The following is a 25,149-nucleotide window of genomic DNA, read 5'->3' as shown; positions in this document are numbered from 1 at the left end:
TATTATAAAGATGATAAAGGATACAGATGGAGAGATACATAGGACGAGGTCTGTGAGGGTCCTGAGACAGGAGCTTCTGTCCTCCTGGAGTTGGGGTGCACCACCCTCCCAGCCATGGATGTTCTCACCAACCCCAGAATCTCCCTGAACTCCATACTTTTCCTTTTTTATGGAGGCTTCATCATGTACCCATGACCAATCTTTAACTCAGTCTCTAGCCCCTCCATCTTTCCAGAGGATGGAGAGGGGCTGGAAGTTCCAAGCTTCCAACCATGACTTGGTTTTCCTGGTGACCAGCCCCCATTTTGAAACTATGTAGGAGCCCACCAAGTGTTGCCTCATTAGAACAAAAGACACTCCTATTACCCAGGAAATTCCAAGGGATTTAGGAGCTCTGTATGAGGAACCAGGGCCAGAGACCAAATATTAGAACAAAGATGTTCCTAGTGCTGTTATCACTTAGGAAATTCCAAGGGTTTTGGGAACTCTGTGCCAGGAGCCCCAGAGGCAGAGTCCGATACATTTTTTTTTTCCTAGTATTTCACCCTTATCCATACCTTATCCATCACATGAGGCCTAGACTCTGTCATGCTCACTTTCTTCTCTAATTTTGGCATGCATTATGGACCCTTGTCTCTGGCACTCATTACTTTCTACCACAGGAGCCAGGCCCCCTGATGTTTCCTAGCTATGTGAAGTTGATTTTTTTCATGCTCCGGTTTTCTCATCCACAAGAGAGTTAAGTAGAGAGTCCCTCCATCTAGAGGTGTTTGCAAGACGAATAAGTTACCGAAGCAGGTAAAGAAAGTACCTTAAAATATAGGCACATCATAAGGCAGGCTGTTCGCGGCATTTATTTTTAACCTTATCTTCCTCCTTCTTGCTCTGAAATGTTTCACAAAGGATGGCTTCATGTTACACTTAAAATCAACCCAGAATTCCCTTTACTGACCTATTTGGCTTTACACAGTGAACCTCCTGCCCACCTCCGCAGCTTCACCCCACAGCACTGTCTGATTACCACCCTGCTGGTATACCAGTTGTCTTTCAGTTTTGTGATCCAACTAAGCACGTACTGAATTAGGGCGTTGCCTGTGCCACTTCATCTGCCTTCTCCCTTCCCACATAAAGCGGGTTACATGCTCTCCTGTCTGCATATTTAGCCTCCTGTTTGCTTCCTTCTTGGTGCTCCCTCACATTGGAAAGCGTTTTTATTTTTTTCCCGCTTAGATGTGTTTTAATGTTTTCCTGCCTTCCCTTAAACACGTGTGTTTCAGTGAGTTCAGCTCAGAGGAGACGCTCATTGGGTGATTATTGAAGAAATGAGTAGTTACAAGACACTCTGTGGATATTCACTGAATGAATGAGAAAATCAAAGGTTGCAGGTTGAGGACAAGTGTTAACAACCCAGACATCTCAGTTTTTTTAGACAATATAGCCAAACCAGAGAGAGTATGAGAGAACATCTTTGATCCTTTAACCTATTTGTTGTAGAAGGGAGTTTGTCTTCCCCCTAAGGGAACATGGTTCTTCCTCAATTATTGAGCTTATACACTAGCATGATTAACTGAAAATGTGTGGATTATTCAATATACTTATGTGATTTGTTTTTAGATGCCTTTTTATCCTAATTTTTTCCTCTCTTTTTTTTTTTTGCTGGTAATCATTTCCCTACACTTTTTACAATTTTTTTTTCTGTATTTTTTTTAAAGATAGCATCAGAGAAAGGCTTCAAATTTCCCATTCTAGTCCATGCCTAGAAAATTGAGAGTGATAAATTTTAGGAATCTTAAGGATTTTGGAGATTAATTATTTACTGTCTTTCATGAAAGCTATAAATTTGCTTTGCTCTGCTGTTTGTTTCTACTCCTTGCTGAATAGATGACTCGAGTCCTTTTTAATTTTGTTGTAAAGGTTTGGGTCAAAATTAGCAATGTGGGACAAGAAATGAATTCTTTGAGAGTTCATCCGAATTGTGGGTTGACTTAGGAGGAGTAGAATTGTGTAAAATTGATGGTATATATTTTAAGTTATGCTTTTTACATTCTAAAGAGAAATTTCTCTCTTTGTTGTTCTTCACTCGACTTCCATAATGCTAAAAATTAAACAATTTGAACATTGTATAAAACTGGGAGCAAATCCAAGGCAGAAGCAGATGTTTTATTAAATATGCATCTTTTCAAAAATGGATATAATTTGGAAGATTGTTCTGTTTGAGAGATGGGAGATAAAATTTGGGTTACATAAATTAGGTTACTTATGTTAATTTGAACATTTATGTACACATCTAGAAATATCCAGGATAACCCCTCTGAAACCTAGACATGCATTCTTTTCTTATGTGAGCATGCCTTTTATTTATTTATTTATTTTTTTATAGCTACCCAAGAAACCTATCAAAATGATGAAAATTCCACTCATTTTCCTTGCAGAAATTTGGCAGGTCATTGTGACTCAAAAGAAAATTAAAGGATAAATAAGCCTAGGAATTTTAAAACATTTTTAGGGGCACTGGGTGGCTTAGTCGGCTAAGCATTAGCTTTTGGCTCAGGTCACGATCTCAGAGTCCTGGGATCGAGCCCCGCGTTGGGCTCCCTGCTCAGTGGGGAGTCTGCTTTTCCCTCTGCCCCTCTCCCCCTGCTCCTGTTCTCATTCTCAAATTACATAAACAAAAATCTTAAATTTTTTTTAAATACCTCTGAAATATATTTAGGTTTTAAAAATCAGTTTATCTTCTCCAGTGTTTGCACACATGTGTGCAAGCCTGGTGCAGTCTTTCATAATGGTGCTGCTGAAGCCTTGGGAGCCCCGAGCCCAGTCGTGGTGCAGACTTCTCCAGGACCCCGTGGGCTCTGTGCAGCTTTCTGCTCATGCTTTCTGTAGGCTGTGCTCTGACAAATATGGCCCTTCTCCCCACTTCTCTGCAGCTCCTAAGACTCTTTTAGAGCTGTCACCTCCACCAAGCCTGGTACCTTCTATTCCTTTATCAGTGGTACAAGAGCTCCTGCAAGTAATTATGAGTACTTGCTCTGATGATGCCCTCCCTCACAAGGACACAAACTCACTGGGGGCACGGGTGGTCCCGTTAGTCTTTGGAATTCCTTTTCTGCCCTCATATCTCATTCATGGTCTGCATTCATCAAATGCTTGTGAAATGAAATGAAAGGATTTCTAGACTGTATTTATTACAAGTTATTTAGGAACGAAGGGATACAATCATATCAGTGCCCTCTTGGAAAGCCAAGGGTATATGAATGCCATCTTTTATGAAGGTATTTATATCTTTCTATCTTATATTGTAGGTATCCTTTTGACCTACTACCCAGGGTGATTTGCAATGGCTATGAATGTCTTCATGAACCCCCAGATCTTCAGTTGTAAAGAAGAAAGTATATGGAGAGGCTTTCTTGAAACATTGTCATAGTGTGGAATAATATATCATTCTCCGTTCCAAGCCTCATATTCCTCAAAAGGTCTGTATGCTTTGACTAATGTACTCTCCGTATGCTAAGATCATATTAAAATGATATGATAATTTTATGGTAACATTTGCTAATATATGAGTGAACTATAATGTTGTTAATATATTAGTAACTCATAAATATTGCTTTAATCAGTGCTTCCCCCTTTTTAATATACCTTGACTATTTGAAAACTATCATCACAGGCCGTAGATGTCTTTAAAAGTTTCTTGGGGCGCCTAGGTGGTTCAGGCAGTTAAGCATCTGCCTTTGGCTCAGGTCATGATCCCAGGGTCCTGGGATCGAGTCCCGCATCGGGCTCCCTGCTCAGCATGGAGTCTGCTTCTCCCTCTCCCACTCCCCCTGCTTGTGCTCTCTCTCTCTCCCCTCTCTTGCAAAAATAAATAAATACAAATCTTTTGGAAAAATAAATAAAATATTCCTTTCTAGGGGTGCCTGGCTGACTCAGTCAGAAGACCATGTGACTCTTGATCTCGGGGTTGTAGGTTCAAGTCCTATGTTGGGTGTAGAGATGACTAAAAAAAAAATAAACTTAAAAAAATTCTTTTCTATATTAATGAATACATATTAAGTACAGTGTAAGTCTTTACAAATGAGAAGTGTATGATAGGGTATACTTTCTATGTCAAAACTTAGATTATACAATGTAATGTCACATCATTTCCAAAATAATCCAAAATAATCAGCTATTTGTAGTCATGTTTATCTGTCCTTTAAGGCCTTCGAGATAGGCCATCCAGGCCAAATGTAATAGTAAAATCAAGAAGTATTTTAATCTAAGAAAAAAGTAGTATTTTAATCTAGAGAATTTATTCTTTAACCTTTGAGATATACTATTCAGCTCGTGACTATATCTTATAATTTAGCTTCAAATACACGAAGTAAGGCTTCCTGCATTATGTCCCGTGGTGAATCAGGGAGCAGAAAACACATGAGAAAAATGGCATATTTGCATGGGGGAGTGTTGGTGATTTGCATCCTCCCTTGATTTCAACAGTTGGTCCCGAAGTGGCATAACTAGGATGGATGTCATAATGGGCCCTTCTCTGTCTCGGACTTCTCAGTGTTGGGGCAGTTTCTCACACAAAAACCAGTCTGGGAGAATGTTATGTTGTGAGTTCACACATGAAGGGTTATCCTCAAAGAAGAAACTAAGAATATTTGGAATGTATTTAACCTTGCACAGCAGGAGACATAATACACTAAGGTGGGGGGTAGGCTCCAGTAAGAGAAGTAGGGGAGATGGTCAGAGGGAGGGAAGCAGGACAGGTGGAGATATTCCTGATGGAGGGTGCACCAGCTTTAAATACTGTCCTCCCAGACAGAACGAGTGCGGGTGAACAGAGTTCTTTCCAGGGACTTCCGCTCAGCTAGATGTCCACGTGATGGGACTATTGATTTTGTTCTATCAGACTTTAGTAATATCAGATTTTAAAATAAAACGCATGGCAATATGATTAATCATTCCATCCTACTTGTGTACCTTAAAAAAACACACAAACAAAGCAAACCAAGAAACAAACAAAAACTCAACCTTAAGATAATAATGAAGGAACGTTTTTCTCTACCCCATCACAAGGAAAAAAAAAAAGTACAGCCAGTCAGACGTAATCCATACTAATGTTTCTAGAACTTTCCTGAACTACATACATAGTTAACTTTGTAGTTGTGTACTTAACACTTGCCTGTGAGTGAGAGCCAAGAGATGACCTGGGATCAGGTGAAATAGAAATAGGACCAATTTTCAAGTTGTAGTATTAATGATAAAGCTGGTATTCAGTGAGTGTCTACTGTGTGCATCACTCATGCACTATGAGTTTGTCTTTGCTAGGGATATCAAATAGCCCCCCTTTTGCTGACGAAAACCATTTCAGCTGTAGATTCCCACAGTGTGGGGATGGAGGATGTGGGACAGAAAAGATGTTCATTGTCCCACCTGAGCCCGGGTAGCAAGGTACCTCGTGTGACAGCCCTACTTTTGGCAGCTCTGTGCTCTTGGGCTAGTTGCCCAGTAGCCCTCTGATTCCCTTTTTTCAACTCATGGTGATAATGTTCTTCCCTACCTTCTACGGTTCTTGAGAAGATAAAGAGAGTCCCTATATAAAGCAGCCGGTATGTGAAATGTTGACCCACTGTGTACGTGTTAGCTATGATGGTTCATTTAGCTGAAGAGGCAGCTTGATTTGGTAAAGTGAGTGATGTCCAGGGACACTCAGTTCTTCCTCCCTCTGCCTCGAAGCCTATGAGCCGCGTGACTTAGCCTGTGGACATCAGTTTTTCTAACTGTAAAATAGATGTCTATAGGCACCCTGCATGGCTATAGAAGGGTCAGCGATGATGAATGCCATTGTGATTGTTTTGACACAGGAATTCATTTTCACAAATATATTTCAATCAACAGTGTTCATGAAACCCCTAATAATAAGTAATTGTGCTAGTTGTTATGAGTAATCAAAGCATCATTAAAATAGGACCCCGCCTTCCCTCAGTTTAATAATGTGCTGGCTCATTACCTTTGAAACCCAAAGACCTCATCTAGCTGGTACTGATACTCCTCCAGCCTTGAGGTAGCGTGACAAGTGCATTAAATGAAGTAGTCTCTCTTTCCACTCACTCTGCTTCCTAGCACTCTGAAATGGTGGGTGTCGGCGGCAAGTTGGTGTTCTGTCCAATAGCTCACAAGGAGCCACTTGCCTTGTTGTGATCTTCACTTGCAAGTAGAACGAGCAGCGTTGGGTGAGAGTCGCCCTCTAAAGAGAAGATTCAATGTTGACATGACAAGAATAATGCTCAACGATCCTGGGATGATTACTACTCCAATAGACACGAGTTTTCTCATAGCCGAGCCAAGCACATGGCGCCGTGTTGGGTCTCGCCCATCCTGACCCGTTGCTGTAGGGGAAAGAGCAGTGTCTGCAGATAAACGATTTCTAAAACACGGATTGACTCTCTTCACCAATTGCGTTTTGCAAAGATGGAAAACTCCTAAATTAGCTGGAAGGCAGGTAGACATGGGCTAAATTGATTGTCATCATCAACAAACATGGAACAGAGCCCAAATGAATGCAGACGAGACTGGAAACCTCAATCTGTCTCCCATTGATTCTAAATCGTCATGCCGCGTGAGGACCAGGATGGATGGTTGTGGCTTCTCCAGTTAAACACACCTGTGCAGGTGTCCTGTTGTGATTAGCAGCTTGACTTATTAAGAACCCAGTTAAAGATCACGTTCTGCCATGACCAGCTAGGTCCTATAACAACCCAAAAGAAAGGTTATGTGAGCAATAGAACCTTGGCTTTGAAGCAAGCACACCAGTCTCTTTCATTGAGTGGGCCAATATGTCTCTTTGCCATTTTTATTTTAATAGGGACAGATGTGTTGAGATGGAAAAGACAGCAAGTATATGTCCCTGGAGGTGTTTTTGAAGGCATCTTCTTAGAAGGACAATGTAATGGTGAGTGTCGAAATCGTTGACTTCCGCCGACTTACGTTATTGATGCATTTGCAGCCGGGGTAAATCAAATCTAGCAATGCTTTCTGGCTCCTTTGGTAGTAAAAATAGTTTTCTTTCTCACAGTCTATTGGAAATGAACCAAAGGGCAAAGCGGTGATTTCAAGCTCATGTGGAGTGCATAGAATGGCATGCGTTGGAAATTGAGGATTTTGTAAAAATTGCTTGTTCCTCCAGATAGCGACAAGGCTGAATATGTCTCATGAATTAGGTCTACACAGATGAGAGGCTCAGCTTCCTGACTCACCTCGTATAAACCTTTCCAAAATTTACCCTCAAGCCCATTGGCCACTGGAAGCCCACTCTGTTCTACATTGAGCATCTCAAGCTACAAGGGCATTTGAATGGCAGTGGCCCCTCGAGAATGGGATCCAAAATGTCAGAGGTGTGGTTCTAACGCAGGCCGAGGGGCCCACTGAGACCACAGGATCTTTCTCTCTATCTGGAGAACAGGAATAGAGCACATCGCAGGGAAGGGGAAATGGGTAGAATACTTTTGTGGTCTCTGGTTGGGAGCACTTGTTAGTAAAATCATTGCACCCTTCAAAATCTGGACCCATCCCTTCCCATACTTAGATTTGAGAAAGGATGTGTTTTAATATGTTTCAGGTAAATGGTTATGTCTTTTCATGGCTCAGCTGTCAATTCAAGCCCTGCTGAGGTAGTATTTATGATTATATTACTCACGTATTCGTTATCTACCATCTTTCTCATCAGTGTGAATACCAGGCTTCCAAACATTTTCCAATGGCTTTTAGCTTCTTTAGACCCGACCACATAATTTCCATATCTCTCCTCTGTTGGTAACAAACTTACATAGGATTCCTGGATTCTACAGGATTGTCAAGGTCAAGTTTTTTCTGTGAGACCCTTATTCCCAACAAACTGGATTTCCAAACTCCTCCCCCATTTCCTGCCATAAAAAAAAAAAGGGGGGCTAGTTCTTTTTTCAAAGACTATTTTTAATTGACAAAGACTCACGCTGTCCCCCTTTTGTTATTAACATGCAAATTTGGAAGATGATGATAGATGGGAAAATGATTACTATTTTTAGCTGGTATAGGTTATTTTACCAAAGGCATTCGACATACACAGGCATTTCTCATCAGCACATACACCTAAATCATCATTAACAGCCCATTATGTAAATTCCTTTGTCTTCTGAATTGTGCAGCTTTCTAAAAAAAAATTGGGCTTCCCCCCCTCACCCCCGTTTTTATTTCCTTTTCTCAATCTGGAGGAGTATTGCTATCTAACCGGGGCATGAAATCTTGGAACGATTTGTCTTCCTTCTCACACGATTTGATTTTGTAACAGCAACCCGATGCATCTTGGTCATAATCATTTCGGTAGCCACTGTGCTAGGAGCACTCTGTTTAATACAATCAGGCTGTCCTGCTTCCAAGGAGAAGCCGTGGTAATAGGTCTGGCATTGCGCTCCGAGCCGTGGACGTCACAGCTCATAATGTGACAGTTCACATAATGAAACCCAGAGGGAACATTATATAAAGTGCACAATCAGGAGGGGAGAATGAGGACTTCTGAATCTAGAAAGGCCTTTTGGATTTTGGCCATGGGCACTTAGACCAGGCTTTATCGACGTGTGTGTGTGCAAGAGGTTGTCTAAATACCCATCTGAATCCGGGTGTGCTTGGCGCTCACACTTTGAGGTGGCCTCGACAAGGGGTGATCCCAAGTTGGAGCACGTCTGAATCGGGGTGTGCTTGGCGCTCACACTTAACGGTGGTCTCGACGAGGGTGATCCCAAGTTGGAACTTCCTATATTATATGCTGAGGACAGATGCGTGGCTAGATGCAAAGCTCACGACAGGGAGTTTTCCTGTTCGGGCATTCCCAACATGTCTCCATGAGAACTGAGAACTCCATGGGTCTTCATTTGGAGTCATTGTCATTCACGAGGGGTGCAGGCTTGTGCATGGGGCAACGGTGCCTTGATCTAGGTCTGCTGATAGATGTAAAGAATAGAGAGTCAGGTGTCCATTCCCCATTCACAATGGGGCTTCTGAGATTATAAATGAAGAAAACCAGCTGCCTAGGAAAAACAGATCATTCAGGAAGCCTCTCTGATACTTTAAAATTTCAACGTATGCCACTTGAATCACATTTTCTATACAATGTTGCCTGAGCATTTTCTGCTTTTGTAATCTCTGTGAAGGGAGGCTCTTTGCAATGGATTTTCATAGCTGTCTGGGTTGGCATTAGAAATTCCTTGATTTTATTCCCAAGATGGCTTATTCAATTCAAAACCGATGACCAAGGATAATTCCTTCCACGGCAATCCCGGAATCGTAATTTTCATTTTTAAATGAGGGGATCCAGAGATAAACCAGGAATTGGGAACTTCAGGATTATATGGAACTGAATTTATGAGTGTATCAAAGATGCTGATGATGAGGACTAGTGTAGGGGCTAAGAATAAATTTGAATGTTGAGATAGTTTGTTTATACTCTATTTAGTTTTGAACTCGTTATGGATAGATCTTTTATTAAATATTTTGTGATTCAGAGGGACACAGAGGAGTTCTGTAAATCCATTTGGTACAGCAACTGGGATGTAGACTTAAATATAATAATATAAAATTTATATAAATATAATAAATAACGTAAATATTATATGATTTATATAATATATAATAAATACTTTGTTTTTGGTTCTCCTTAATCCTTTTCCTTTCAACTATCTTCCAAACCCATAATGTGTCCTTTGCACCCACACAATACTGGTTGCTTTTACCCCTAATTTAATGCCGCTTTTCTGCCAAAATGATATCTTTCAGAGTAGAATAATGGGGCAAGTGTATCTAGTTGAGTAGAGCATTTTACACTATTTATGAGTTATTTATGCATAAGTTAATTCTGTTGCTCTCTGGAGGACATAACTAAACTCGACTTTTGAGTAAATGACCTTGAAACACGTGCAGGCGTAAGGTGAGCTAGCTATGACCTGTCTCCCATGACCTGTGGGCAAGTCACCTGTTTTTAGAGAGGTTTATTGGAACATAGCCACACCCTGGCATTTACTTTTTTTGTCTATGGCTGTTTTACATCTGCTGTGTCAGAGTTAAAAGGTTGTCCAGAGCACAGGACCTGGGAAGCCAAAAATATTTATTATTTGACCCTATACCATGAGTTTCCCAATCCATACTTTAGGGCGTGGCATGGTTTTTTGGAAAGTGGGAAGGCTGTTCATGGAGAACATCTTGGATTCACAAATCAGTCATGAATATTAATATAAAATAAATTATGCATGCTTATATAATACATGCATATACACATGTACGTGCATACGATATATGTGTGTGTGCAAGCATGTATGCATGTATTATGTATGTACATATATGTATACAATAGTATATGTTTTCACATTGAGAATTCTATTAATGCCTCCTCTACACCCTTTTAGACACAGAGCAGGTGTTTGTAACCTGCAGCGTGGGATGCATGCATGAGTGGGGTCTGGGAGCCCTCGGGAATATCACCTGTGAAATCTCCATGCACCAGGGAGAGATTTGACGACCATCCACACAGTGTGTGTGAGGCTGCTAACACACACCGTTTAGCGTGCATCCTCTTTAGCTGTTGCAGCAATAATTCTGATTGCTGTGTCTGGTGGGGCTCAGGCTCCCAATTAAGCCAGTTGACCGTGGGGAGCCATATTGACCGGTGTTGCCATGCCCCCATCCATTTGTTTTGTGATCTAGAAGAAAAGAACACTTGATTAAGTGCAGGCAATTATTGTGACTTTTTATCCTGTTTCACTAAACTTTTCAGCAAAGTGCATTTGATAAAGTTAAAGCCAGGGGATTCATGGATTCCATTTTTGGTGTGTTTGAGAATTTGAGAGCAAGATAATTCTGACTCAGCAGGCTTCCTTGAAGTGGGTAATTAATATCCATAGGGAATGGGGTTGTTTTGTTTTTCTCCGGCAGGTTATTGGATGTCATACTTGCCGTGCTGTGATAGTAAATATCAACAAAATATATTTCACTTGTAGATGATGGAGGATCTTTTGCTTAAGAATGTTCCCTTATATGCCCCTACTTCTTTCCCCTTCTGTAGCGATTGATGATACAGGAGTTTCTGTGGTGTCCCTCAGTATGAATTTATTTAACCATGAGGTGGGGTTGATGGGGAAAGGCAAAACTTTGGTGAGGCAGAATGTAACCCAATCCACACGAACGTGGTTAATACGCTGGAGGGGAGCACCGTTCCCCGTTCCCTCACATGAACCTTCACAGTGGCCTTTAGATGCAGTTGGAAATTGAAGTAGAACATTTTCACTCCTCCCCGTACCGAGCCCAGTGCATGGCATGTAGGAGATTCTCAGGAAGTGTTGGGTGAACGCGGGTCAACATGCTCAACCCCGTAGTTTTGAAGTGGGGCAAAGTCTAGTCCTGGCTAAGTAGACCACATAGGAGAGTGACAGTGGACGAATCCTCTTATCTCCTCCTGTCCCTTCAGCTGAGAAGGGAAGGGAATGAGCCTGCAAGATGCCAATTTCATCTGACCCTGGGAAGGCGTCCTTCCACGCCTGAAGTTTCCCTACAAATTGGTCCAGAGCTGACCAGCCTCTAAGAGGATGCACCTTTTTTCTATTATACAGAAAATCCTTCTGCAGTTCTTTCTTACCATGATTACATTATTGCAGAAAATACGTTTTAGTAAGGGAGGTCTGACCACCAATTAGGGTATGTGTGCTGGGGAGGGTTTCCCACACCGTGAAGAAGGTCTGTGACAGCCACTGGGTGTCCTGCAATTTAATGTGATGCCAACATTATCTACGTGCAGACAGTGTCAGATCCCATAGGGTGAGGGCTCAGTCCTACAAGAATGCCCACCTTACACTTCAGACACCAACTGCAAGTTCATGCTCGTACTTGTGCTTCTGACCCACAAGCTGTATAGATCAGAGGTTCCAACGGTCCCCTCCGTGGGTTCCATTAATCTGCTAAAGCAGCTGGTTCACAGAACGTAAAAAGAAACATGTCACTCACTAGATTATAGGCTTATTATTAAAGGCTGTAAATCAGGAACGGCCCCGAGTAAGGTGTGGACAATGGGCATGGAGCATCGTCCACGGTCTCTCCACGTCTGCCTCTCTCCCCAAACCTCTCCATGTTCACCAACCTGCAAGCTCTCTGAACCCCATCCTTTTGGGTTTTTATGGAGGCTTCTTCATTACACAGACAGGATTGATTAAATCATTGGGCGCTGGTGACAGATCCAACCTCCAGCCCTCGCGGGGGTCAGAGGTAGGTAAGTCAGAGGTAGGACAGAAAGTTCCAGCCCTCTAATCAATCACACAGATGTCTCCATTAGCAACCAGCACCCATTCCTAGATGCTTTCCAAAAATCACCTCATAACCTAACCAAAAGCACCTTCATTGCTCTTACCACTTAGTAAATTCCAAGGGTTTTAGGAGCTCTGTGCTAGAAAGGTGAAGATCAAATAAATTTTTCTTATTATAAATCCCAATATCACATTCAGAAAAACCAAGCATCTTATTTTTACCCAGAGACGAATAAGTATTATTTTCTTCCTTCAATTTTTGCAAACATGGAATAAGAAGAAAAGAAATACAGTGTCTTACGGTGTTTGTCTATAGGTGATAGGCACTTGGAAGCAATGCAGTGTAGACTCTAGAAAGTTGTTTCTGCCTGCCCCTGGTATTTGTTCTAGTCTCATATATATGCACAGAAGAATATAAATTATTTAGCATTGACTTATCTGTAATTAAGTCTTCTAAATGGACTAGTATTTTAGCTGCTGTATTTTCTTCTCCAATTACTTAGAAAATTCAAGCCTTCCTTGGGGAACACTTGGTCTTTCGCTTGGGCTTTTAATGGTAATTGATTGGCTTGTTCAAATTATGCTGTTCTGGGAAGAAGGTTAACAAATAAAATCTGGCAAGGTGATAAGCAGAGGGGGTCGGATAAATGAAGAGCACTCTGTGTCCAAGATAGGTGTCCCCATTTCTTACCTTTCCAAAGTTACCGATTCATAACAAAGGTGAAGTTTACAATGGGAAGTGGGCTGCCCACAGAGTTAGTGTTTCGGAATAGGTGTTCCTGTGGTCTGTCACTCGTAGGATTTACGTGTAAAAGCCTTTTATAATCATGACTTCATTAGAAGTCTTGACTAATTTAATTCTTTTTAAAGATTTATTCATTTTAGAGTGACAGAGCAGGGGGGAGGGGCAGCGGGAGAGGATCTCAAGGGGACTCCCCGCGGAGCATGGATCCTGACGTGGGGCTCCATGTCACGGCCTTGAGATCATGAGCTGAGCCGAAACCAAGAGTGGGACACTCCACCAACTATACCACCCACGAGCCCCTAATTTAATTCTTTTGATATGATATCATAAGTTGCATGTTTAAAATATTTAAACCAAATACTTGCTCAAAAATTAATGAATGAGGGCAACTACAGCTGACAGTGAATAACTGTCATTTATCATTTTCTGCTCGGAAACATCAGATTACTGTGTAAATGTCTCACGGTGCCGAACCCGTTTTACCATCAACGGGTTGTCAGGTATTTAAAAAGCATTTCAATTTCTGTGGTTAAGTCCTAGAACCAGTCTTGGAGATGATGTGGCATCGGCCATCACTTACATTTTTTAAAAGGAGTAAGATATTACTGAGTTGGGATTCCAGAATATCTGACCAGAATTAGAACAGATTTAAGGAGAAAGTCCGTTTAAATCAGTTTCATCTACAGTGCATGAGAACATCTGAAGTCATGTTCAACAGTGCTGCCATCTTGTTTTTGTGTAGTAAAGATCCATGAGTGGATCTTCTATATTAAAGAGTCATTGGAGCAATTCTTTTTTTTTTTTTGTATGGAAATGGCTAAACTGCTTTCAAAAGAACTTAGCAAGTGATTTGACCGTTCGGGGCTGAGAAAGCAAACACCAGCTGTCATGGTGTCCGTGTCCTCACCGCTAGACGCTTGAGGATCTTTCATCTCGGTTTCTTAATATGCCCTGTATTTGGAAATGCGCTGGCAATCTTGCACGTCCGAAAGGCACAATCCTGCTGCTCTGTACCTGCTCTGTATTTCTTAAGAAACTAGTGACAGTTACCTTCCTCCGTTGCTATTCTTTCTGCCAGGTATGAATTTCTCATGGCTGCTTTAACTGATGATCACAACCTTAATGGTCTGCACAGCACACCTGAATAAATACAGCTCTGGATGTCAGTTATTGGGGGTAAATACCCGAGTGTTCCCCCCGGGCTGATGCCTTTTGCAAGCTCTAGGAGAGAACGCATTTCCTTGTGTTTTTGCACATCAGGGGGCTGCCAGGAATCCTTAGCTTGGGGTCCCAGATCACTTTTCACCCCTCTGCTTCACTGGTCACATCTGGTCACATCCAGTTCTATCTCCTTCTCTGACTCCCTGCTGCCTTCTTCTATTTAGGACCTTGTCATTCCTCTGGGCTCACCCGGATCATCCAGCACCATTCCCCATCTCAAGACCCTACATTTAATCACATCCGCATAGTCCTCGTAAAGTCCTTTGCTGTGGAAGGTTATATAACGTTGACTCTTGAAAAATATGGGTCTGAAATGCCTGGGTCCACTGATACATAGAATTTCTTTTTTAAGATTTTATTTATTTATTGGACAGAGAGAGAAAGAGCACAAGCAGGGAGAGTGAGAGGCAGAGGGAGAGGGAGAAGCAGACTCTCCACTGAGCAGAATCGGACGCAGGGCTCGATCCCAGGACCCCGAGATCATGACCTGAACTGAAGGCAGATGCTTAACCGACTGACCCACCCAGATGCCCTGAATTCCTTTTTATCAATACAGTCTTGTAAATGTATTTTCTCTTCCTTGTGATTTTCTTAAGAACGTTTTCTTTTCTCTAGCTTACTTTGTTGTATGAATACAGTACAGAATCCGTAGAACGTACAACATATGTGTTAATTGACTTTATGTTTTTAGTAAGACTTGCACTCAACAGTCGGCTGCAAGTAGGTACATTTTGGGGGAGTCAGAAGTTAGATGTGGATTTCCAGTTGCACAGGGGTCAGTGCCCTGTTGCTCCAGGATCAGGGATTCTGGGGATTTGGAAGTGCATGACTTTGGGGGGGGGGTGCATTATTCAGCTTACCACATGTAGGCGGCCATGATCTTGTCCATGACCTTGGGAGTGTCTGTAGATGCATCTCAACTGTCCTCGTCAGTGACCTCCAGGACATCCGTCCCCTTCCTTGGGATGCTCTTATCATGCCTGACAAGCTCTTGTTTCTCCTCCTCCTTCCCGAGGCTGCTTCTCAGACTCTCCATAAGAACCCTCCTCACTTCTCGTTCATTAAGGTTTAGTTTAGCTCTCGCTCACAAGCATATGCACTTAGCATGTTCCTTCCTTCTTTGCTCTGTCTCCTTCTGGAATCCCACCCTCTGTACTTGAGGGTGGGTGTGTCTGGAGGACCCCTCTGCTTGTATGAACAAAGACTGGGGGCTGCTGCAATGGCCTCTGGTGACTTGGCCCCAGGCTCCCTATTGCATCCCATTTCTCACATCCCTCCACATTGTCTGTGCTGGGCAGCTCAAACTATTCAGAACCTTCCAGAATCAGTGGTGTTGACTCAGACCCTCATGTGTCTTCAGGTATTGCTTTCTTGCCCTCCCTTAGCTGACCTTTCTTCCTGGATCTGAGTTCCTGAAAAAAACCCCGTTCCATCTTATGTCATGAGGTCACCTGAATGTCATTTCCCAGGGAAGCCTTTCTCCTCCGTGATAATCACTTATCGAAGAGGGCACCTTCGTTTTCGGCATTCTCCTGCCCATTTACTTAAATGTCTGACTTCCCGATGAGCCTGAAAAATCCTTCAAGTATAGGACATATTTTGTATTATGGTAACCACCACCCCCTCTGACATAGTAACCCCACATGGTCCAAAGTGATTTATTGAATTAATTGAACTAATATTTAATTATTGAATTTATTGAATTAATAACACAAGAGCAATGAAGTCAATCCTTGGTAATAGCATCATGACTTTGTCCATCTCTTCTAAGTGTATTCATGTTCATTCCATAGCATGTGCATCTCTGTGTGAGGTATATTGTAATGGATTATTAAAGAAGATATTAAACTTGAGGGTTCTTTGTTATCGTCTGCTAGAATTTATTAACATGCATGCAGAGTTGTCAAAAGAGGGCCAAGGTTCCAAATGACCATACCCCATCCTAATGTTCCGGAGAGCTGTGGATGTACCAAGGAAGATGAGAATGAAGTTCTCCCCAAAGCACAAAGACTTATCACTGTCGCTTAGAGGGAGACAGGCAAAATATTGGTGCCTTCTAATGTGATAGTGTTTTCCCCAGGAATGCTTTACCTTCACTTGACTTAAAGAAAAATATAGGCCCCGATAGTGGAAATGAACCGATAACCTTGTGCCATTGCATATGGCTCTGCTCCAAGGGAGATCCTAAAGAATAATGCTTTCAAAATCACATCAAGAAATCAAAGTGAAGATTGCAAAAAAAAAAAAAAAAAAAATTGCTGTCAGCAGTTTAGACCTTGTGAAGGTCATGTAGAGAACCACTTACCTGGAGTTTACAGCAACTCTGATCTCTCTCCTATTATTTTTTTGAGGAAAATCATAGTCAAAGATTTTTTTCTTAACACAGTCTCTGCTGCTACTTTCTGTTTATAAACAGTAAACAAATGCATTCAGCATTCATTATCTACAATAAACGGACATATCCAGCGTTCCATTGGGAGCCTTTCATTAGGTTTAGTGTAACACTTGCTCATGTGCTTATGTACTTAGCACTTTTGTTCTTTGTAGGTTTCTTGTGTTCAAGTCTTTTCAAATTGAACCCAGTTCCGAAAGCTACACATCCATTTTTCAAGCACAAAATGAGGTGAATTTACTAAAAACTCAAAGGGATCTCAGTGACAGGACATTAATCTATTTTAATCATGTCTCATAAGCTCTGAAAAAGTGGTCACTTGACTTCAGCGTGATAACTAGTAAATGGCAGGGAGTCATAAGGAGATGTCCTTAGGAAGACAGAAAGGGACCCCACGTCACAGCCTTGTAAGCTGAGAAGAAGCCACCTCCTTCTCCATCTTGTTTTTGCACTTGGCTTCAACTGGAACTTTGATGGTGTCCTTGTGATTTGCACTTGCCTTTTGGTCCTGAGAGAGAAGCACCTGCTCTCTCCACCCGCTTGACCTGAGAGGTTGGGTTTCGGGTGGCAAGTAGTCAGTAAAGAGAAAGCTGAGGTTAGTGAGAGCCCTCTGAGCAGATGAGGGTGTGAACCCAACACTGAGCAGATGAGGAGCATGTTAACCGAGCACTGAGCAGAGGAGGATGGTGTGAGCCCAACACTGAGCAGAGGAGGATGGTGTGAGCCCAACACTGAGCAGATGAGGGTGGTGTGAACCCAACACTGAGCAGATAAGGTTGGTGTGAGCCCAACACTGAGCAGATGAGGTTGGTGTGAGCCCAACACTGAGCAGATGAGGAGGGTGTGAACCCAACACTGAGCAGATGAGGAGCACGTGAACCGAGCACTGAGCTGAGGAGGATGGTGTGAACCCAATACTGAGCTGATGAGGGCATCAGAGTCAGTGAGCACCCATCTAGTGGCCAGACCATGGTACCCCACATGCACCCTGGGAAATTCCAACATCTGGGTTTCTCTCTCTTAGCAATGCCATAAAAATCACATAAATAGCAGGACTCTAAAGTTTAGCCTACTCTTTTTTTAAATGACTTTTCAAAGCCCTTGACACTCAGGGAAAATGGTTTACATTTAGGATGGCATGATCGTATTGCTGGGATGACATTACCGGAGGCTTTATCCCCTTCGCTTGAGTATATTAATGTTTTATAGCTTTTTGTCATCAAAATATGCCTGATTTTCCTTACCATGCCATTCTCAGAGGTTTGGTGTTTTTTTAGGTCTTAAGATATGGGAGCTTTCTTGGCTCTGACCTTCAAAAGCTTGACTTGATGTTGTCTCTTTGCCAGTACCATGGAATTTAGCTTTCCTCGGTTTTACCTGAGTTATGTAAACTGTGTCAGCACACTCACACGAGTGACAAGATCAATATATGCTTAGCATTTCTATATTTTACTCCTTTTTAGGATAAGTCAATGAGGGAGATGTGTTTCTCAGGCTCATGTGCACATGATCTTGAATGATGTGCACGCTGGTGATGATAGTGACTGTCAGCACATTGCAGTATCTGATTTTAAATAAAATGAAATAGTCCGTGCCTGCTACAATAATTATGGATGCATTTGTTTGCTCTGTGGTTTTCAACCTTCCTTTCATATACATGGTCCTATTTGATTGTGGAACAGGTTAAGCAGAGATATCGTGTCCATTTTCCATGGGTAGAAAGTGAGCTCTAAGGAAGTGAATTGGTTGCCGGAAAAATCACTGTGGGCTCTTGTTCAGTGACTGTCTTGTCCATTGGGTCCACGAGGATCAAACGAGATGGTGCCTTCCTAGAACTACAGAGTGACAAAATCAGTAGATGAATTGTGTGATTTCCTCAGTTATCAGAAGTTAGTGGGTGAACATGATCACATCTGATTGTGCTCCAGTATGTCATGTAGACCGCCTTTTATGTCTGGTTGTTATAGAAGCCATAGTAATATTCGAGAACACAGAGGGAGAGCGCTACGAGCAGGCCAGGTTCATAGCACCATCTGAAATCTGTCGGCCTCCATCATCGTCCCACTTTCTAAACGTCGGATGTGTCAACTTTGTAGATGCCTCCTGGTGTTCTTTAAAAATGTCCAGAGGTTCTTCTACCTCTAAGCAGTTTTTCATGTTCAAAGGACATGATTCTGCATGAGTAATCTGTTATGTGGCAACTGGCTAGAATTATAAGTCAGTCTAGACCATCCTATACAGCAAATAGACACATACCAAGATATTTTATGATGCTTGTGGAATCAAAACAATGATAGATGGAATAGGATGTTATTTACGTGCACAATATAAGGGGAATCATGTGCCCCCAAATACCGTTATTTCTTTTTTCACCGTACCACCCTAGCATTCTACCTCCTGAACCCAGCGTTATCTCTTTGGGCTATCAACCATAACATAGGCTGACAATCAGATAGCTTTTCATCTGTGCTAGGATCTGTTCCAAGTGCTTTTTATATACTGACTCAATCATCTCAACCGCTGTATCCAGTACTTACCATTCATATTGGTTTCCTATGGCGGCTGCAACAAATTACTACAAACTCAGTGGCTTAAGACAACACACATTTATGATGTTACACTTCTGGAGTTCCGAAGTCCACAATGAGTCTTACGGATCTAGAATCAACATGGCAGCAGGGCTGCATTTCTTCCCAGGCTCTAGGGGAGAATCTGTTTCTTTGCCAGAGCTCCCAGAGGCTGCCCCATTCCTTGGCTCATTGCCCCCTTCCTCTGGCTCCAAAGCCCCTGGCTTCAGTCCTTCTCATACTATGATCTCTCTGGTTCGCTCTCTTCTGTGTCCCTCGTTCTTTTCTAACGATCCTCATCCTTCCTTTGGGCCCACCTGGGGGGATCCAGGATCATCTCCCCATCTCCAGGTCAACCGATTAGCACCCGTAATTCTATCTGCAACCTATATGCCTGTTTTCCACAGAACATAACATATTCAGAGGATCTGGGGGTTAACATGGGGGCATCTTTGGGGGGCCATCATTCCACCTACCACACAATTACGATCTTTACTTTAGAGCTGAGGAAACTCAACACTGAAGGTTAGATGTCTTCGCCAAGGTCATAGGGTGGCTATGTGGTAGAGGCATGGGAGAGGATCTGACCACGGCGTGAAGCCAGGAGGCCACTGTCAGGGTTTGCTCCGGGCGGGGGGTAGGGCACATACTTACCTGAGATCCTTGTGAATCCAAAATCTCTCAGGAGCTGCCTTTTGACCTTCAATGTGAAGGAGCAGGTACAAGGCAATGGGTTAGAAATAAGGGGGAGGGGGAAGCAGAGTGAAATTAACATAGACAGTGAAATAGACCCAGAATATTAAGCCAATCTGAGCAATTTTGGAGTCCTAGATTTTTGTGTGTATGTGGAAATAGCAAGCACCACCTTCTTCAAAATCTGAACTTAGTGGGTGCTCTTTTCTCCCCAAGAAGACTTAGAAATTTTCCATGAATTGTCAGAAGAAAAAGGTATCTAATGATTCCCCAGACAGGATATGGAGGGAATGCGTGCCCCTCCTCTGTCCTTTGCAAGCACTTTGATCGTGGCTTCAGACACGCGTTAATTGCTTCCATAAACTTGTAAATAATATTTCCGCAACATGAATGGAAACTTTCTCAGTAATCCTTTTTGTTTTGCAGACTGTGGCTTTTATTTTAAATATTCAATTTTGCTGATGTATTTTAAGAACTCAGTTAAATTACAGAGGGATTGATTTGAAGTCAGCAACCTCTTTATATTAACGCTGCCAAATATCCTTTAACGTGAGAGTGCTAAGAGACACCAGAAAATTTAAAGCTCAGTTAACACTGAGGGGTTATATTATTGAATCGTTTAGGCTCTACTGTGTAGAATGCCATCACATTGGAAAGACTTTATATCCCAGTGGTTAAGAACACATGATTTAGAAGAAAAAAAAACCCAAAAAGGTGTGAATACTTGGTACCACCTCTCTCTCCTTAGACAGGTGTCAACTTTATATATATATTTTTTATTACCAAGGAAGAACCTACATTGACACGTCATTATCCCCCAAACTTCACAGCTTACATTAGGGCTCCCTCTTGGTGGTGTACATTCTGTGGTTTTGCACAAATGTAGAATGACCTATATCCAGCATGACAGCATCATACAGAATACGTTTATTGCCCTAAATTTTCTCTGTGCTCTGCCTAGTCATCCCTCCCACCCCCTGCCCCAACCCCTGGCGACCACTGATCTTTTTACTGTCTCCATGGTTTTGCCTTTTCCAGAATGTCCTAGAGCTGAAATCATAGACCATGGAGCCTTTTCAGGTTGGCTTCTTTCACTTAGTAATGTGCATTTAAGATTCGTCCACATCTTTTCAAACATAGCTTGATTGCTCACTTCCTTTTAGCCCTGAGTGCTATCCAATTGTCTGGATGGACCCCAGTTTATCCATTCACCTAGGGAGGGACATCTTGGTTGTTTCTGAGTTTGGGCCATTGTGAATAAAGCCACTATAAACATCCATGTGTAGTTGTTTGTATGGATGTAAGTATTCAACCCCTTTGGGTAAACACCAAGGAGCATGATGATTGCTGGAATATACATTATTTGTCATGTTCTATAAAAGGGAAGAAGCTACTTCTTGTCTTGACTCCTGAAATGGTTATGTGCATTGGGAATGAGAATGCACTCAGCAAAATCATTCTTCCAAAGACAGTGGCAGTTTGTTTGCCAAGGGGATTAATCAGAGCTATTTTTAGGGTAGCATTTCTAGCATGGAAAACAAGCAAGTAAGAGGAGGCGTATGGAAGTGCCCATTTCTCGGCAGACCAGCCCACTGACCTCCGTTCTTTGGGTGAGGATGGTGTAGTAGGCAACGTGAGCTTACTGACATCCACATCCATCATCACGTGTGTCTTAGTAACAGACATCTACCACGGTGAGCTTAACGGAGGAGACCAATGTAATAAATCATTGATGTTACAGAAAATTACATCTGCTTCCTTGTCATCTGCTTTCCTTCCCCTACATGTACATGTTTTCCACATCTTTGCAACCTTTCCCTGTGTAAGCTTCTCCTCTAGGGAAAATGTATGGGATTTAATTTTCTGTAGATGTAATCCTAAAATTGGAAAGTTAATCCCACAGTACTGTTTAGATAAGCCATGGACTTTTCATTTGCAAATTCAAGGATATGGAAATTGTCATAGACGGCTGATATATTTTGGATAAAAGACTAAAGGGCCAGAGAATGTCTGTAATTCTGAATGAATGCGCGGTCTGGCGTTTTTTGCAAAACAGCTGTATCGCACTCTTCTGCTTTGATAGGCAACTCTGTTTAATAGTTTCTTTTCTATACTTTTCAAAGTCATCTTTGTGCTTCTTACCCTGCGGAAATGGTTGGCAGCGTAACTGGTTGCAGGGATAGGCGGTTCTCCCACCCCGCGTTAACGTCAGTTTTGCTGCTACCTCAAACAAGGTGATTGTGGTGTGGGGAAAATGCCAGTGACCACGGCGCCGATGTCTACTCTTTTCTCGCATTGGATTTTGGGGACTGCTTACTCCCACGTAGCATATTAGCATGTCCATTGACTTTAGAGCTTTGTCGGGAGACCTGCAAACAGTCCGTTCCACTAAATGTTCGGGTGTCTAAACGTATACGTGAGGTTCTTACTTAGGGTTTAGATGGGAGACCCTAGCCTTAGTGGAAATGCTAGTGGCCATTAGGAGAACTTTTGGCAACATATGATGGACAGGACACAGCTTACAGTCTTGAGCTGATTGGATGATGTAGATGGAAGAAAGTGAGAATATTAATTGAGGAAAGTTTAGAGCTCAATGTTCGCAAATATATTTTGTCGTGCATTTGATGCATGACACTCCCCCTCGCTCCTGGGGCCATCTTATTCTTCCACATGAATTTTTACTCTTAGCCCTATTTCTTAGTAATCTAAAAATTGCTTTAATCTAACCGTATTAGATGCATCTGTGCCAGATAAAAATGAAAAACAAAAAGAAATACTTGATGACATGCTATGTAAGAAAAATGAAATAATACACGAAATATATTGGATCAAGCTAGGTCTTAAATGACTTTGGAAAGCATTTACTTTGATGTAATGAGATTGCATCTCGTAGAGCGCATTCTCCATGCTTCCGGGTGGTATAATGGTACATGATCTTATGCTACCCCACCATTTCTCTTGCTAGTTTATTTTTTAGTGCAGGTTCTTGTATTATGTGCGGGGCTATTTTTGTCAGAGTAAGAAAAATAAATCATTTCCACGGTGGTGGAGAATTCCAGGTTTCCCTTTATCCAGGCTGGATTAAACACATGCATCAATCTTGCTACCTCGGGGCACCTGGGTGGCTCAGTTGGTTAAGGGACTGCCTTCGGCTCAGGTCATGATCCTGGAGTCCCAGGATCGAGTCCCGCATCGGGCTCCCTGCTCAGCAGGGGGTCTGCTTCTCTCTCTGACCCTCCCCCGTCTCATGCTCTCTCTCTCTATCTCATCCTCTCTCTCAAATAAATAAATAAAATCTTTAAAAAAAAAAAAAATCTTGCTACCTCTTTCAAAACCTTGTGCTCAATTGAAGTTCTGTGAGACCACACATTGCCATCCTGTGTGGCAAAGTAGTGTCCTTCACCCCACTCCTCAGGAAACTGAAGAAATTTATGCGGGAGGAATTCAACCCAGACAAGAAGCACCAGGCACTTGAAGATTTAGTGAAGTGAGCACTGAGCGCTTAGACCAGAAACTAGGGAATTAGATAGAGTTTGCTTGCCAGTGGCCAATCAGCCTTTTCTCTCACCCTCTCCTCCCACCAGGGTGAAAGCCACTGGACTTGCACAAACTGATATTGGAGGATTCTTTTTTATGGGGAAGCTGAACAGGCAGTTTCTTCTGAAAAGAATCCCATAAATGGCATTTGAAGACCATTTGAGTAAATTGCTTTTTCATTGTACAAAGTTCCACCTGCTGAAAACCCCCACATAGAGCTTATTCTCAAATGAAAAAAGATAGTCTTAATCCTACATATTACAGTGAAACCTGTAGTAAGAGAGTCTAAAGATAGCCAATCGAAAAGAGTTATCTGGATGAAGCACACAAAGCATCAAATAGAAAACACACAAAAAATCTCTAATCTATAGCTTGTGGGGGATAAGGCAAAATATTGATCCTTAAAACAAACAAACAAAAAAGAAATGCAGATCCTATGAAAAAGTAACATAATAAACATGCTTTTAAAGCTTGGATGGGAAAATAAATATGAGGATATTTCCTGTTGGTAAAAGCTAATGAGAGAGTGATAGGAAAAAAATGAAAAAATTAAAACTCAATCCAGGAATTTATCATACATGCAGTGATTCTGGAAAGAGATAGATATGACTTCTAAATAATTTAATTTTTCCTTTGGCATCAAAAGACCTGAGCTTCCAGATTTTGTGGCACACTGGATGCCCAACACGTGACTGGAATGAACCTTACTCCCAAGCACACTGTCCTGGGATTTCAGAATAGTAGCTACATTGGGGAGATACTGAGAGGTTGGGATCCTCAGAGCGGTTGGAGGAGCATATAAAAAAAGACAACAACCCATAAATAATCAAGAGTTAGAAGGCCATGGGACCCTTCCAAGTCTTTACCGAAAGTTTGGAGACAGAGAAACACTTTCGCAGTTGTAAGAAAAGCAAATTTTGACAAGATAGAACTCTATCCTGAACCAAACTGTCAATGTGAAGTCAAAGTAAAGAAATTTTTACTCATGCAGGTTTTGAAAGATTTACCTTTCACGCACTCTTTCTCAGAAAGCTGTGTCTTCCTTCAAATGTCTTCCTTCCAATAGCAGAGTAAATAAAATGGAAAGACTTGGTTTCCAAGAAACCAAAATGGACTCAGTGGAAGATGGCGGAAGGAATTGGGTCTGAGATGAGTGCTAGGAGCACATTGGGACAAAAAGGCTCCTAGAGAGACAGACCTGGAGGAAAAAAATAAAAGGAAATAGGCATTTGACCCTGTGCAAAGAGTACTTGAAATGAGCTATAGTTTTGTGGGAGCATTTAGAAAAATTGAACAGTAGACAACAGAGAAAACATGAAAATGAAAACCTGAGGCTGTTACTGTCTCCAGATAGAACAGGTTATTCAGGGAGGGAGATTTTATAGAGTACAAAGCTCAGTTCATGAGTGACCATGAATCTCCTGGTCACAATAATGTTAATATTGAAGAGTGATATACCCCAGAATAGTGTTGTCACTCTGCTGGGATGTGCGGAGGGAGGATGCAAACAGGGTGGTGGTTGCCTGTAGAAAAATTTTAGATAGCATCCAGAAATAATATATAATATATCTCCTGAGCAGGCGTGGTCATGGCATGGCCATGGGGCTGGTGTGTGTTGGGGTAGGGATTTGCTAGTTGGTGTTACTGATGCTGTTTAAATGATGCTCATAGTTTGGGTTTTAGGACTTC

General features: G+C 42.0%; 1 protein-coding gene across 10 annotated transcripts in view; it reads left to right on the top strand.

The window, feature by feature from the left end:
* NLGN4X (neuroligin 4 X-linked) overlaps window positions 1–25,149 on the top strand; it is a 289,067-nt gene that overhangs the window by 28,394 nt on the left and 235,524 nt on the right. For 8 of the 10 annotated variants that reach the window (XM_032391097.1, XM_032391086.1, XM_032391089.1 and 5 more), the window contains 2 exons: window positions 3,303–3,473; window positions 6,851–6,937. The exons of 1 other annotated variant lie outside the window; for it this stretch is intronic. The gene's annotated coding sequence lies outside the window, so the exon portion shown is untranslated. The remainder of the gene's footprint in view (window positions 1–3,302; window positions 3,474–6,850; window positions 6,938–25,149) is intronic. One more of the 10 variants, XM_032391094.1, reaches the window with a different exon arrangement.

This window comes from Phoca vitulina, unplaced genomic scaffold, assembly GCF_004348235.1.
Source record: "Phoca vitulina isolate PV1807 unplaced genomic scaffold, GSC_HSeal_1.0 scaffold60, whole genome shotgun sequence".
NCBI classification, from domain to species: domain Eukaryota; kingdom Metazoa; phylum Chordata; class Mammalia; order Carnivora; family Phocidae; genus Phoca; species Phoca vitulina.
This window is presented reverse-complemented; position numbering and strand designations above follow the sequence as displayed.